Below are 14,447 nucleotides of genomic sequence, written 5' to 3' on the forward strand. Positions count from 1 at the left end.
CTAGGCGGGGACCATGAACCTCTGTACTGCATTTCAAGCCAATAGACTACATTTTACATTTAGCTGACTATCCAAAGCGACTTACAGTTGCTGTATGTCAGAGGTCGCACACCTCTGGAGCAACTAGAGGTCAAGTGTCTTGCTCAGGGACACATTGTTTGATGTGTTACTTAAGGAATTGAACCCGGGTCTCTCACACTAAAAGGCATGTATTTTATCCACTGCCCCATCACCACCCTCAGGTTTCTTCCAAAATACACCAATGGTACATACAATGCACAAAACACAGCACACCATTAAGAATATATACAGTATACCATTTAGTGCAAATGGTCAGGTAGCAGCAGATGAGTAATATAATTTATCCAATAGTTGCTGAGATATTTTAGTCAGGAGCAAAGTAGACTGACAGACCAAATTAATTTATACACATTCAGTTCTGACCAGACTGTTGTTGATTTCAAAAACCACAGAAGGAATTCAGATAGAAAGTTCCTGTCAAAGTGAGAAGTCAATGCTGAATTAGATTGATCTCTATTTGATTGGCTTTGTATATCTTATTAGCACTTCAGTATCTGCATGTTTTGGAGTGTGCTGGTCTTGGACTAAAATGTCAATAATTTCCGTCTGATTATGTTCTTTTCCTGGCGCCCATTTAGACTGTAAGTGCAACAATCAAGCTTTTGGCCGCCATGTGCCTTTCCTCCAGCTCTGAGAGGAGACCCTGTTGCCTCTATTTTCTCTTACAAATTGTGCCATTTGGCCTCTGCGGCCCATTGGCTCTTCCAATACTAAGTCTGGGGTTTATGAGTTTGGGGCTCCTTCTACACCCCCTTCCACTGACCACAGAGTGAAAAACCCAAAACTACATGCCTGGTGATCTTTGAAGCACTCTGTAATAGAGGAGCTCTTCTGATTGGAAAAATTTACATTAAGATCTCTATCTGTTCGAAGTTTGAAATGTAATATTGAAGAAAATGCAGTGAGTCTTCTTTTTGCATGTACACACAAGTATTTCATCTTGGCTTCAACGGTTCCTCTCATCTCCCATTGATTTTGCCAAATCTTTCTGCAGAGCACATGCCTGTATGTCAGAGAGATTGAGTATTTCTTACCATTTGAGGAGCTTTGAAGCGGACAGGCGTTTGGCTTGCCAGTAATATGATTATTGGTTTTTTTTACAGCAAGGAAATTCAGACCTATGGCAGTAATTTTCACTATATCAGTGTGCTAGTTTCAATCAAACATTGTGACATCATGTAAATGGATTCAGTGTGGCAATACTAACCAAGGGGTCGTGTGCTTGTGCATTCCATGTTGACATTTTAAGGAGATGCTGGCTATTATGAGTGGAAAGCCACACGCTATTTGTCTGGGCGCCTCAGAAGCAACTGGCCAAAAATGAAACAGTGGAATGTTTGCATGAGAATATTCAGCTGAGAGAAGAGGAGACAAACATGCTGTCAGGGACAGAAACAAGTTCAGCTCCTTTTCTCTGATGAAACACACACTCCTTGTAGTGCAAATTGTTTGAAAACTGCTGTCTGACTGTCTAGCTGGAGCCCAGAGGTCATTTCTAATATTCAGTTACTTAGCCTACTGTATGTCTCAGACTCTGCAAAAATGGAAGGGAGTGCTCACTGAGCCATCTGAATATGTATTCTCACACATAGCTGCGCCTCCGTAGTACTGATTAATATTGTACAACAGCTACTTGCTAGAAATGATATGACACGCCTTTTCAATCAAAGCAAACAAGACTGAGAACAATATTGGTTGTTCAGGAGGAAGGAGCTTGTCAGTGTTTTCAACATCAAACTAAAAGAAGTTTGATTCATACAATAAAACTGCACTTTATTTTTAGAGAGGAAAAAGAACCAAATGAGCACAGATGACTGTGAAGATTCTCAGTCTTCCGGGTATAGCTATCCAAGGAGGGTTAAATCAAGAGCAACTGGACTTGATTGAAGACACTTTATCTTTAATGAAGTCCAAATGAGCAGATATAGTTCCTTCAGTATTAATAAGCTGTCCTGTGTTGACACAGCTGAATAATTGCTGGAGCGTTTGAGCAGAACAAACAGTGTTTAGACAGCAGAACTTCATTGGACTGCTCTACTGCAGCCTCTATTTCCGCAGCAACACAGAGAAACCCCCCGATGTGACACAATATGAAAAAAAAAAAAAAGGCTTTCAAGTTTCAAATGGGTGTTTTCTGCAAGTTGTTTTTTGAGACCTTGCAGATGCTTGTCCAGACATAATATTTTCTCTTGCAGTGCTAAAACAGTTGCCTTGTTCACCTTTGGCCTTGATGTGTTGCGCTTTCTCCAAACGCCTACATTTACCAAGATATTCATAAAAATGTATCTTAAATCTAGAGCTGAGACAATTGCGGTCTTTTTCATAAAGGATTTAAATGAGAAATACAATAATGATCATTTATGCAAAATTAAGAGTTTGTAATTAATATAAAAGAAGAAAGATACAGTGCATTCCTATAATTTATACTGCAGACCTGACAGCAACTTTGTATGGATGACAATGTTGTTTGTTCGGTCGGTCCACCACTTTGGTCCAGACTGAAATATCTCAACATCTATTGCATGGATTGCCATTAATAGTCATTCATGGTCCATAGAGAAAGAAGCCCACTGATTTTGGTGCCTTTTTTATCTTGCATCATCAGGTCAAAATTGCATTTATCCAGTGAAATACTTCACATCTGATTTATAGGTTTGCGCAAAAGTTTGTAAACGGGTCAGAAGTGACTGTTGGATGGTCGAATACCTGCAAAACGAATGACATCAGCCCATCAGTTCTTCTTTGTGTTTAATGCTAATTAGCAAAAAGTAGCATGCTAACACGCTAAACCAAGATGGTTAACATTGTGGCCATTACCTGTTGAACACCAGCATGCTAGCATTGCATTTGGCTCACAGTACCACTGCGTTATTGACTCACAAGCTGCTAATGTGGCTGTAGACTTGTGTTGAATCTATTCTGTATCAGAGATGTAAACAAGAGATAGACACCACTTTGGCTGCCAGACATCTGTTTCTATTGATCACTGCCTGTAACATAATAGCACAAAATAGAAATGATGATGCACGATTCTCTGGTTATTCGCATCTCTCTGTTTATAGCAGTGGTCTGATACTGGTACATCATATAATACTGTATGTAAATGGAGAATGGTTATAAAGTTCACATGGCTCAATATTCATAAACAAATCAATGTAATTTTTCATCAGTACTCAGCTGTCAAATGTGTAAAAAATCAAATAAAATGTCTTACTGATTGACGTCCATTCTGTTTCTCCCTCTATTATAAGTCCATCAACATGCATGTGGTTAAAGGTTTTCAAACCAATGACAGTGACTGCACTGCACAGTGAAATATGTAAATGTGCATGTTGGTGTTTGTCTTTCTGAAATATGGCCGTAATGCAGGATAATGAAGTCCCTTCTTAATCTTTGTTTCTTTCACCACATACATAAATAGTGTGACCCTAAAGTAAAACAGCACAGCAAAGACAAAGACAAGGCATCAGCATTATCTGCCTCCAGAGTGGCTGACACCGTAAGAAAGGCTTTCTGAAATTGAGCAGTATGTCACAGTTACTGGATATTAGCAAAACGAACATCCTTCATTGTTTTGTCAAAATGTACGATCTGTCAGGATTTAATTATTGAAGTTTAGGAAGTTGGATGGCACGGGGAACTCCAGTTAGGACAGCGTAACGAAGTGGTGTCATGAAATGTATAAAATAAATGTATAAAAAGGAAAAAACATCAAAGTGATTGCGACCCCAACCTCTGTGGCTATCCAGGCACACATGTCTGCTGTTTTGAACATAGTGTCTGGCTTGCTTTAGACATTCATTTTCTCAAACATCTTTTTCCCTTTCACTTTTCCTGTCACAAACCATCTTCTAAAATGTCCTCCGCTCATTCCCACAACTGCTCTATTTGTATTAAACATTTATGAAACTAGTTACTGGTTATGACAGCACACTAATAACAAATTATTCTAATTTCGGTTCATCATCATACAGTGTATTCTCTTTAAGCTCACACGAAGGAAACTGTGACCTTTTTCTTAAAGACAGAAAAGATGTTTGATGTGTTTCCTTTTAAAGTTAACCTTCAATCCAATGTCATGAGGTAATTCAACAGCTTGAAAGTCAGCAGGTGCCAGGGAATACATCCAGTACAGGATTTCCTGACAGTTTCTCAACCAAATGTAGTTCTGAGAAGAGACATTTTTCAAACGTTCTTCCTGTTGATGTCTTTACAAGTGGTTTCTTTTTTTCCTCATTTGTTTTTATGGTGAAATCCAGTAAACCGTTTTCCATATCAGTTTTTAATGGTCTGTATCACTGCACACTGCCTGGGCCAAACTAAACCAATGTTTAGTCAATATCTGAATAAATATATAAGGGGCCTCTTGCTGCCTCCGGCTGTGTTGGCTGATGTGCTTGGCTTGTGGTATGGTTTAAATTGGATGGTTAGTTGCATAGATATTAGAATTTAAATGCATGAATGGCAATGAAAAACATAAATTCTGAGTTTAGGGACATAATTGTATTTGTGTCAAGGAAGAATAAAGACAAATACATTTTCAATGCAATTTAGCGAGTTGAGAAGATAAATATGCATACATTTTGTAAGGAGACTCAACATATTTGATCCATGACAGTGCTCCCATGGATCGTGTGCTTACTGTAGTAGCTTTGCTGATGTCTGCGTAATAAAACTGTAATAAAACTGATGGGCTCGCCTCTGTGTGGTGATTAATGAGAGGTCCTGTAAGTGTGAATAAAAGAGGGGAAGTGATAATTAAAGTGGGGCTGTGAACCATTGTTGCCATATTGCCTGGCAACTGCACAAAACCAAAAAATAGTTGATCACATAAATCTGCAAACTGTCATTTTTACACTTCAGTTTTAGCAATGATTAAACAGAAATGTCAACTGGTGAGCTTTAAAGGTGCTGGTAGGTGGACTTCTTTTTACCTTTGGAGGACAGGCTAGTTGTATGCTAAACTAAGCTGAGCTACTCATCTGCTTGCTCAAGCTTCACATTTACCTAAAGCAGTGGTACAGTGGTACTGTATCAGCACAGAACAATCAGCAAGAGAAGCTCAGAGAACATAAAACACCATCTAATGAATGCAAACGGAATCTAGCCTGAAACAATGATACTATTAATTGATCCACAGAGCCATATGGAAGTGAGCTATACCAGGAAATGAAACAAATCCAATAGGCTCTATTTTTGTTCTATTTCTGTCTATTTCTGACTTGTGCCACTACAGCAAGTGAGAAACATTTAACTCCCATAAACCCTGTAATGACATGCTAAACAGGGGAGGGGGTCTACGCCACCACTTATCCCCCACTTACAATGCTGTCCTTTCATCACTTCCCAGGAAACTCAACAAATGTAACCTATTGGCCTCAGGTGAAGATACCAACGATGGTCGTTCAGTCTTGGCCACAGGCAGTCTCAACGACTGTAACGACTGTCGTCACAGCAACAAGGAACACTAACGAACCAGCGGTATCGATGACCCGAGATAACGACCCCACTGAGGTTAAATAGCTGAGTTTCCCTGCCAGTCAGTCAGAACTGAAGAAGTCCTTTGGATAAGGGACGAAACGTCTTCCAGTAGCTTCAACCAAGTCCAGTTGCCCTTCATTTTAACCTTCGTTGGATAACTATGACCTGGATGACTGAGAATCTTCATAGACGACATGCTAAATGGCACTAAATAGTGTACAGTTGTTATCTGGCTAAAAGGCAACTCATGCCCTCACACATCATATCTTTCATCTGTCAAAACCAAACCATGGAAAATATCAGACCAGACTGATAAATAAAAAATTTTCCACCACCATTTTTTCATTTGGTGCAGCACTGTGGTCATTTGCATCACACATTTTTAATGTTTGTTCTTGTTTCTAAAAAGAAATTCAGCTGTCCATCTTTGTGTGTGTCTTTAGCACAGGTTAGATTGATTGTAATGGCAGGTTGCCGTTCACGGATACAAAAAAGTTACCAGTTTGGAGACAGGCAGATGGTGAATTGATTAGGTAGCATTTAACCTTAGACACTGAGGGAGCAAAGACCACAATTAGATGTAGATGTTTCTCCTTTAAGAGATTTACAGTACCAACAATAATAGGAGCAGTTATAATTGTGGGTTGGTTTGGATTTTGTAGCCATCCATCTCTTTGCTCCAGTTCCCTCCCTCCTTCCATTTCATTTCCATTTCATCATCAGTCTCACCGCCTTGATGAAATGTCAGTGGCAGTATGCTGCGGCTTGAGGGCTGAAATCAATGAGATGCATCTGGACTCAAGTGTTTTTGTAGTAGCTCTCATCATACATCATAATGTTTAGTAGTGAAAAGGTACTGAACTCAAACACTAACAGCAAAATCTTAAACATGTTCCTCATATTCTATAATAAATGGCCCAGTGGGGTTTGCCTGATTGGGAAAAGATTTTCAGAAGACGCTGGACACTTGCCTCCCATTACTTACCCAGCATTTGTCTTCAGCTTGAACCGCTATGCAGGGATGAGTGTGCAGTACTGTATGACAGATTCAGTACAGGCCGCACACAGCTGCATGACGCTACGGGAGACAGTGTAGGCAGATGGACAAAATAACTCACACGCCTGACCTTAAAACTTCTGCTGCGTTCACAACACTGGACTTGCTCAGCATAGTTCTCCCCAAGGTACACACTGTACTGTGGTGACACAGAGAAAGTAACATGCCAGCTCATTGATTTTGGTAATACGGCTCATAGTAATCATACTGTGTTTACCACCAATCTGACATTCCCTCTCTACTGACACACTGATGGACAAATCTTTTTAACAAGGTAATTTGCTGTCAGCTGCCACTCATGGCCTTTATTGGCAGATGTTTGCTCAATTGTTATGGAGATTGAAGAACAAGTATTTATTAACTAATACATTAATAGATGTAGTCACATAGTTTATAGATGGGTTATGGTTGCTTCACAGGAGGAGTTATAGTTGTTGAAAATATATAAATAAAACTAAAAATGTCCTTGTACCTGTTTTAAAAATACATCATAATGTATTATAAGCACTGTATTAAGTGTTTATACACTGCTTATAAAATCTAATGGAATTCCTGGTGCCAAGTTTGCTGTATATTTGGCTAAACACAAGTCAATTTAGGAATCTGCAAAATGGAAACACAGAACTGGATCCCCCTAATGTTCTGGGGCCCAAGGACACAGGTCTTGTCAGTAATATTCTGAGGGCATTGTTCATAATAATGAGTACTGATATCGTTTCCCCTGTTATTGCCGTAAGGATCCTGTTTTGTACTCTCTGTTTCAGTCTGTCATTGATGATGGAAGACAAACAGCTGGGATGGGGTACGAGATCGACAGGAACAGAATCAGTCAGTGTGCTGCCCTTATTTCAAGGACTGGTTGAGGCTATATGAAAAGATCAAAGGCCCATCACTGAGCCTTTTTCCGACAGCATCTCTACAGTCCGGGCTCAAAGTGGCGTGATGGCATCTCAAAGATAAATGTGGTCTGAAGTGTGATTTGAGGATCACAGCTGAACTGTGACACATCTGTTTCCAGAAAACCCATGTGTTTTCCAGATTGCTGTCTTACCTCCCATCATGTTTCTAGTAAAATACTACACCACCCACTATTACTAGACTCGTTAGTGCTCCATGATCCCTGTATTTTATGTACAACAGACTGGAAACAACATCGTCTGAAGCTCCACTTGATTCCATCCTCAGAACATTTTAAGAAATTTATTTTAACTGTTTAACTTGTTTGCTGTTGCTGTCATCGCTTTCACTGATGTTCTTTCTGCTTTGGTCTCATTTACCTTAGATGACATGCCTTTAAATAACATCTTCATAACATGTGGTGCGATGTGATTAAACTCTAATCTTATTTTTGTTGGCTCTATATTTATTTATTGCCCCATGTTTTATTTGTATGTTAAGTTTTGTTATGTTAATTGTAATGTAGATACAATATGGAGCTGTTAAAATGTAATGTAAAGCCATTGTTTGTCTACTTTAGATTTCCGACTTATAAGTTATAGTTTCATACGCTCCTTATGCAACCCGTCATTTCTTAATAATGAAAGAGGTTTTTATGAGCCAAAACGAGACACTTTAGCTGATGATAAACAATGTGCTTAGACATTTCTATAAAAGGTTTTACAGCGGGAACATTATGTCATGCAGGGAATGATGGAATTAGGAATGATGAAACATTAGCGCTAATATTTAACCTGTAAATAGATCTAGGCATCATTAAAAATGTTGACACTAAATGCCAAAATACAAATCATTTGTTTCCCATAATCCTGTTTTATAGTCCTTTATGAAATATCCGTTAAGACCTCCTAATTTTTAATGACCAAAACATGTTTTGTTGTTGGCAAGCTCTCTAAAATACACACACATTCGTACAGGGAACCAAACACACACCAGTATGTTCATTCACACAGACACAAACATCCACACACATTGTTTAATTGATCTTTAGTGTGGCTCAAAGTACATTTGTTCCATTTCTTTGTCTGACAGAAAAAATGATGTAAATTTGCTGCAGTGTGTGATGATCACTTTGGCAAAGTGCAGCCAGTTCTGTGTAGCGGCCTGAAGCAGCATATGCCAAATAACTACAATAATAATAGTGTAAGGGCTGGAGCTTGATTGAAAAACAGTTAATAAAGAATCAATCAATCAAATGCGTTTGTGTGTGTTTGTGCATGAGTGTGTGTTACATGTGACGGTGAAACTGTCCCTCTTGTAAATTAGTAACTTTTATGTACTTGCACTTTTTATAGAAATAGTTTGACACATCTTTACTTTAAATATGAAGCTACACTCAGCAGCTGGTTAGCTTAGCCCAGAACAAACTCTGGCTCTGTCCAACAAAATCCACCAACCAGCAGGTCTCGTGGAGTCTCGGCTGGTTGCCTGGTAACCTCACGGTGACGACAAGACATCAGGAAGTATAAATAAGGTACTTCATTACATTTAAAATCACTTCTGTTGCAGAATAAAAAATTTATTGCAACTTGTGCAACAGAAACTCAACAGATGTGAACTGGCCAGACGTGGATCCACTGGCAATAAAAATTTTAGAGAAGAGTAATTTGACTTTGTGCACTTTATACAAGGTAGATTTATTATTTTACAACACGTGGGTGAATAACAAGATTAAGTTTTTAGTTCCCTTTATGCTACCCACAAAACAAACATTATTCAAATGAATCCTGTCATTTTGTCTTTCTAATATTCCAAACTCAAAACAGCAAACTTAACTCTGCCTCAGTAAAATATCAGTGAATACATATTTCACTAACATTAACTTACAGGATCTCGGTGGACCCTGGCATCCTCACACACTAGAGCTAAACCACATCCAGACTCTGAGCCAATCACTGCTATATCCATATAGGGGTAGTCGAAGACACATTTTATGTTGGTAAGATGTTGTTTCAGCAAAGCTTAATACTGTGCTGTTAGTCATAAGATGGTATTAGTGTAACAAATGAATTTGTCCAGTGTTTTTAACATTTTCCCATTATAGATCAGGGTAGAAACAGCATGTAAGTGGCTAACCAGTGTTTTTTTTAACATACAAAGGTCCGGGTCCAAGTTGTTCAAAGCACAGAATGGTGATCCAGACTTCAAAACATCTGGAACAAATAATGGTGCGTTTTTCCTACAAGATCTGGGCAAGATTTGAGATTTTTCACATTTCACAGATACTGTGAGCAGGTGTCAGTTACAAATACATATTAGCATGGATAGCAGTTCAAATAAAGTCAGAAAGGTCAAAAATCAAAACATGAACTTGGGCAACTTTCTGGATTCATAAACCCTGATGAAGCTAAATGGTGTATCAGATGACTGTATGAGGGTCACCAGAGGTTGGCCTACATTTCTTCTTTTTTACATGCATGTGATCAGAGGGCTTTTACCTTGTCCTCTGCATACTGTATAACATTTGGCAGCATTTCAAGTGAAAAGATAGCATGTAGCTATTTAACTTAGTGTGAGATAACCTCACCTTCCTCTGTTTTGACTGGAGACTGCCCAGAAGAAAAATCTTTTGCTCAGAATGGTCTTTTCTTTAACTGTTGAGAAAACACTAAGATCTCAATAGTATATCTTTTTGAGATTACTCCAATCTGAATTGTTGCTCCTAAAACCCCTTAGGAGAAAAGGACGAGATGAAGAGAGATTGATGTTTTGAGATTTGGGTAAGACAAATGGATATTGAATTGAGATTACAATTCTCCATTGTTTTGGGAATAGGTTTTAAGATGGTCAGTAATGGTCGTATTTAATCAAATTGGTAGATTGCAAAGTTATTGTTGAAGTTTGTGTTTATGTTACTATATTTGCCTAATGCCTAGCCAAAAATTCAATGTTGCTATCTAATGGGGAAAAAGACTTTAAAAAGCAGTTCATGAGCCAACCGATGCAAAATTTGTTACAAAGGAAATATATACCTAATATCAAGGTTGTCTTCACAAAAATGAAAACTTTGTCTAAAACAAGCTGTAAAAGGACAAGAACAAAGGAAAAGCACACATCTGCACTGCTGACTCAGATGTTGTAGTTTAAACCAGATATGGCCAGTGACTTGACAGGCGCCAACTTTCTGCCAGAATCTGATAATAAATGGCCCTGTAGCATCTCTACTATTGAATTAGCACTTTTAATGAATTTGGTCTGAAATGTGTTCATGCTGAAGGCCAAATGGTTTTCGGAAGGAAAATATTTGCAACAACAAACATCATAGAAAAAGAATGCAGCCCAAATCATATGGGCTCAAGCTTTTCTTCACATGCAGAGACATTCTTTGCACTTAACCTTAGGGGGAAAGTTAACAAGAAATAGGATAAGATGCCATGTGGATTCATCACAATTATGTATCATGATTCTTAAATCTGTATATTAATAACTTTACAGGTAAGATAAATAGGAGTTATTCCAACCAACTGTGTGGTTATATTGCTTCATTAAGCCACAAGGTCGTCCTGGAGCACATGGTCAGGTGCTCTTTCAAACTAAAACCGGGAAATATTGACGGCCATTAGTGTAATCACATTAAATGCTAATGTGTTTTGTAAAAGCACTTAGGTGAATGTTGGTGGTGTGTTTTTTAACAGTTCCTGTGTGCCAGCTGTCAGTCTGCAGTTCTCTGTGATGTTCAAACCAGTGTTCCTGTTAAATGTGTTGGCATGGTCATTCACTGTGGCTGTTCAAATGCTGCTGGATAGAGTATGTGACAGGCTGTGTGTCAGGTTTTCACTTTCTCATTCATTCAGTCTGTGTTTCCTGTTTTTACGTCACACTCACCCCTCCTCTCGTTTCAGATCACTACACTTACTGCCCCTGTTTGTCGATCAGTTGCACCTGTTATTCTCACCACTCTAGTGTATTTATTCTGTCTGTTTTCCCTTACTCTGTGGCACTTCGTCTCAGTATCTTGTGTCTAGCGGTCCAGCATGCTCCTTGTGTCTGTCTTCTTCTTGTTGTTCTTTTTGCCTTATCTTTTGCCTACTCTCTGCTGGATTTGTTTGCTTGTCTCTGATCACTTGTAGTATAGTGAACCTGCTTTGGCAAGTTACTCCTTTCAATTGCCTGTTTCTGAGTTTGGGTCCATCTCCAGTCGTATGGAGAAGACAGAAATTATTGAAGGCCAGGGAAGTAGAAGATGGCTTTAATATGTCTGTGGTTGCTGTCAGGGCAGTGTTGAAATAAATACCAAAGAAACACTCAATATAAGAACTAGAACTGACTGTGAATGTTGACCCTGACATTTAGCAGACTTTTGAACTCAGCTGTGTAATATGCATCTGTACACCATTACAGCACTCTCCTACCAGATTCTCTTTTTCCTTTGAACGCATGTCCATCTTGTTGCTGGGAAGTTCAACTTTGGAAATAATTAGTGTTAAAAAACAAAAACAAGCCTTGGAGGGCAAACCCATTACCCTCCTAGAAATCAGCAGTTAGAACAGGAAATGACCTGTACAGCTAATGGCTGTTTTTGTATGGTCTTGTGCCTGTCTGGTTTTATTTACAAATCTGGAATCTAAATGAAGCTAATTTTGAGATCTGAATGAACCAACTTTGCAGTTACCCCCAATCAGGAAATGTAGTTGGTTTCCAAATATCCAAACTATTACAAAACCCTTGAAAACCCACTAGATATTTATATTAGATATTTATGTAATTAGATGTTAAATCCCTGTTGATATACAGCAACTGTCACTTTGTGGCTGTGTTGACAAACTTAGAGACTGAACTTAAAGAAGAAGAAGTTAATCATTCTACCAGATGTGTCTAATCCTAATTTAGAAACTGTAACTGGGCACGGCAGACTTGCAGCTTTGAGTTCCTCCACATGTTGAAGAAGTGTGGCTGTAGTAAGATCAGTATTCTGCAGTGTTTGAGTTTGGAGGGTGGAATCTTAACTGTATAAAAAAAGTAGACGTAGCCATTGTGATGTTTGTGGACTATCGTTTTGAAGCCTCGAGTTTGGCACTTCAGCCGTTGCCATCTTAACTCCAATGCAATCTGACCTCTTTTTTGAGTCGCCCTTGCTGGCCATTAGAAAGAGTGCAGGGTCATATCATTCTAAAAATAGTCTTTTAACACAATATCAAATCCAAAAAGTGAATATTTGGGGCCCCTTTTGACAGGACTCCTGTTTTAAATGAGTCAGCTTGGAACATGTCAGCTGGACATGTCGAGGTAATGTTACTTTAATTAGCCAGCTAGATACAGCTGATATTGACTGTCCAGCTAGAAATGAGAAGCCTGCGTATGTCTACCTCTGTCTAAAACCAAGGACTCATTGTTTAATAAATACAAACAAATAAGAGTGTGTGGATGAATTTGTAAAAAACAATGTATTTTGATGTTAAGATCTGCCAGCGTTTTCATGGGCCCTGGGAAGTGAATGATGGGGGCAGGGTTTAGCGAACAGTCAGTTAAGATCCGTAACCCCTTCTGAAAGCATCCCAACCCCAGTTAAACTCACATGAAAGTGTGCAGCAGGTGCAACAAGGATGGAATGTACGTTGTTCTGTCTTACTGGGAATTTTCAGTCCTTTTGCGATTTAAACAACAATATTTCCCCCACGAGGCAGCAGCGCTGCAGCGTATTGCTCAACTACTTCGATGACTTTACCTTAGACAACGGCTCCATGGGCTTCTGAAATGCTTGAACCTATGAATCACAGATCCCAGTGGAGGGAGGAAAGCAAAGAGGTAAAAGGGATGATGAAAATGAAGAAACTACATGCAGGGTTGATCCAATGGGCGTGAAGCTGAAAAAGGTTCACGGATTAGAACATTCATTTTGGCTGTACTATCTATTCCGTTTCTTAACAATCCACATGAGATCAGTACTGTCAGATCATGTTTTCTCTCTTTGTCTAGCGGAATTGGTCTGGGTGGGTCCGTTTTTTTAAATCATTACACATCTATATTTTTAGTCTTCACAGGTCGGGATGTCCTTAAGTGGCCATTGTGTGAATTTATGGGAAACTTCACAGACAAATTTAGGATACACAAAAAACTATATGCAAGCCAGAAATGGGGTGGATGTACTTTCCAGCTCAAGGAATTGATATAAAAAACCCTCAGCGCTGACACGTTGACTGACCTCCATGTACTGGGTGGAGAGGACACTGGATTACCGGACTGGTGTTAGCCAGTCACAAAGGGAGCGGGTGGAGTCTGCTGGCTGACCTCCATGACGTCTATAAACAGCTCATGAGAGATTTGAAGGGTAGCAGCTAAAGATGCCTCACACAGAGATACAGGCAGCACAGTGTGTGAGGACACTGACAGAAAATAAGACTAATTGACATGTTAGCCAATTTGTTTGTTCCTTCTACACAGTTAATACAAAGTCCATTCAGATTGATCCGTTTCTTACCATCTGCCACTGAAGCACGTCATACACTCCTTCAATAGGTCTATCAATATATCTGTCACATATGGGAGTAAACAAGATTCAGCATGAAAAGGTCATTAGTGTCTGCATGAAACCTCAGGGGGCTTCAAAAACAATTTATTTAGTAGGTGGCAGTGAGTTATGATATAAATCCCTGTGTGTTTATTCTTACATGTGTATCATCAATGCTGCACAATTACTCATGCAATGGTACGTATGTGAAAGCTATTAATGGGGGAAAAAATCAAATATAAAGCTTATTTTTACGTTTAAATCTCAAATTAGGGCATGTAAACTGCATGTAAACTTTTTAACTGTTATAAATTCTTAAGGGTCTCCTTCTCAGCTCAAGAAAGCAGAAGTGGAACATGGTGAGACAAATCGAAGAGGAGAGGAGAGTGAACAATCCGTTATGAAACAACATGAGTCAACCAC

Source organism: Micropterus salmoides, unplaced genomic scaffold, assembly GCF_014851395.1.
Source record: "Micropterus salmoides isolate LMB-PRFRI ecotype aquatic unplaced genomic scaffold, ASM1485139v1 Ms_hic_scaffold_12, whole genome shotgun sequence".
NCBI lineage: Eukaryota > Metazoa > Chordata > Actinopteri > Centrarchiformes > Centrarchidae > Micropterus > Micropterus salmoides.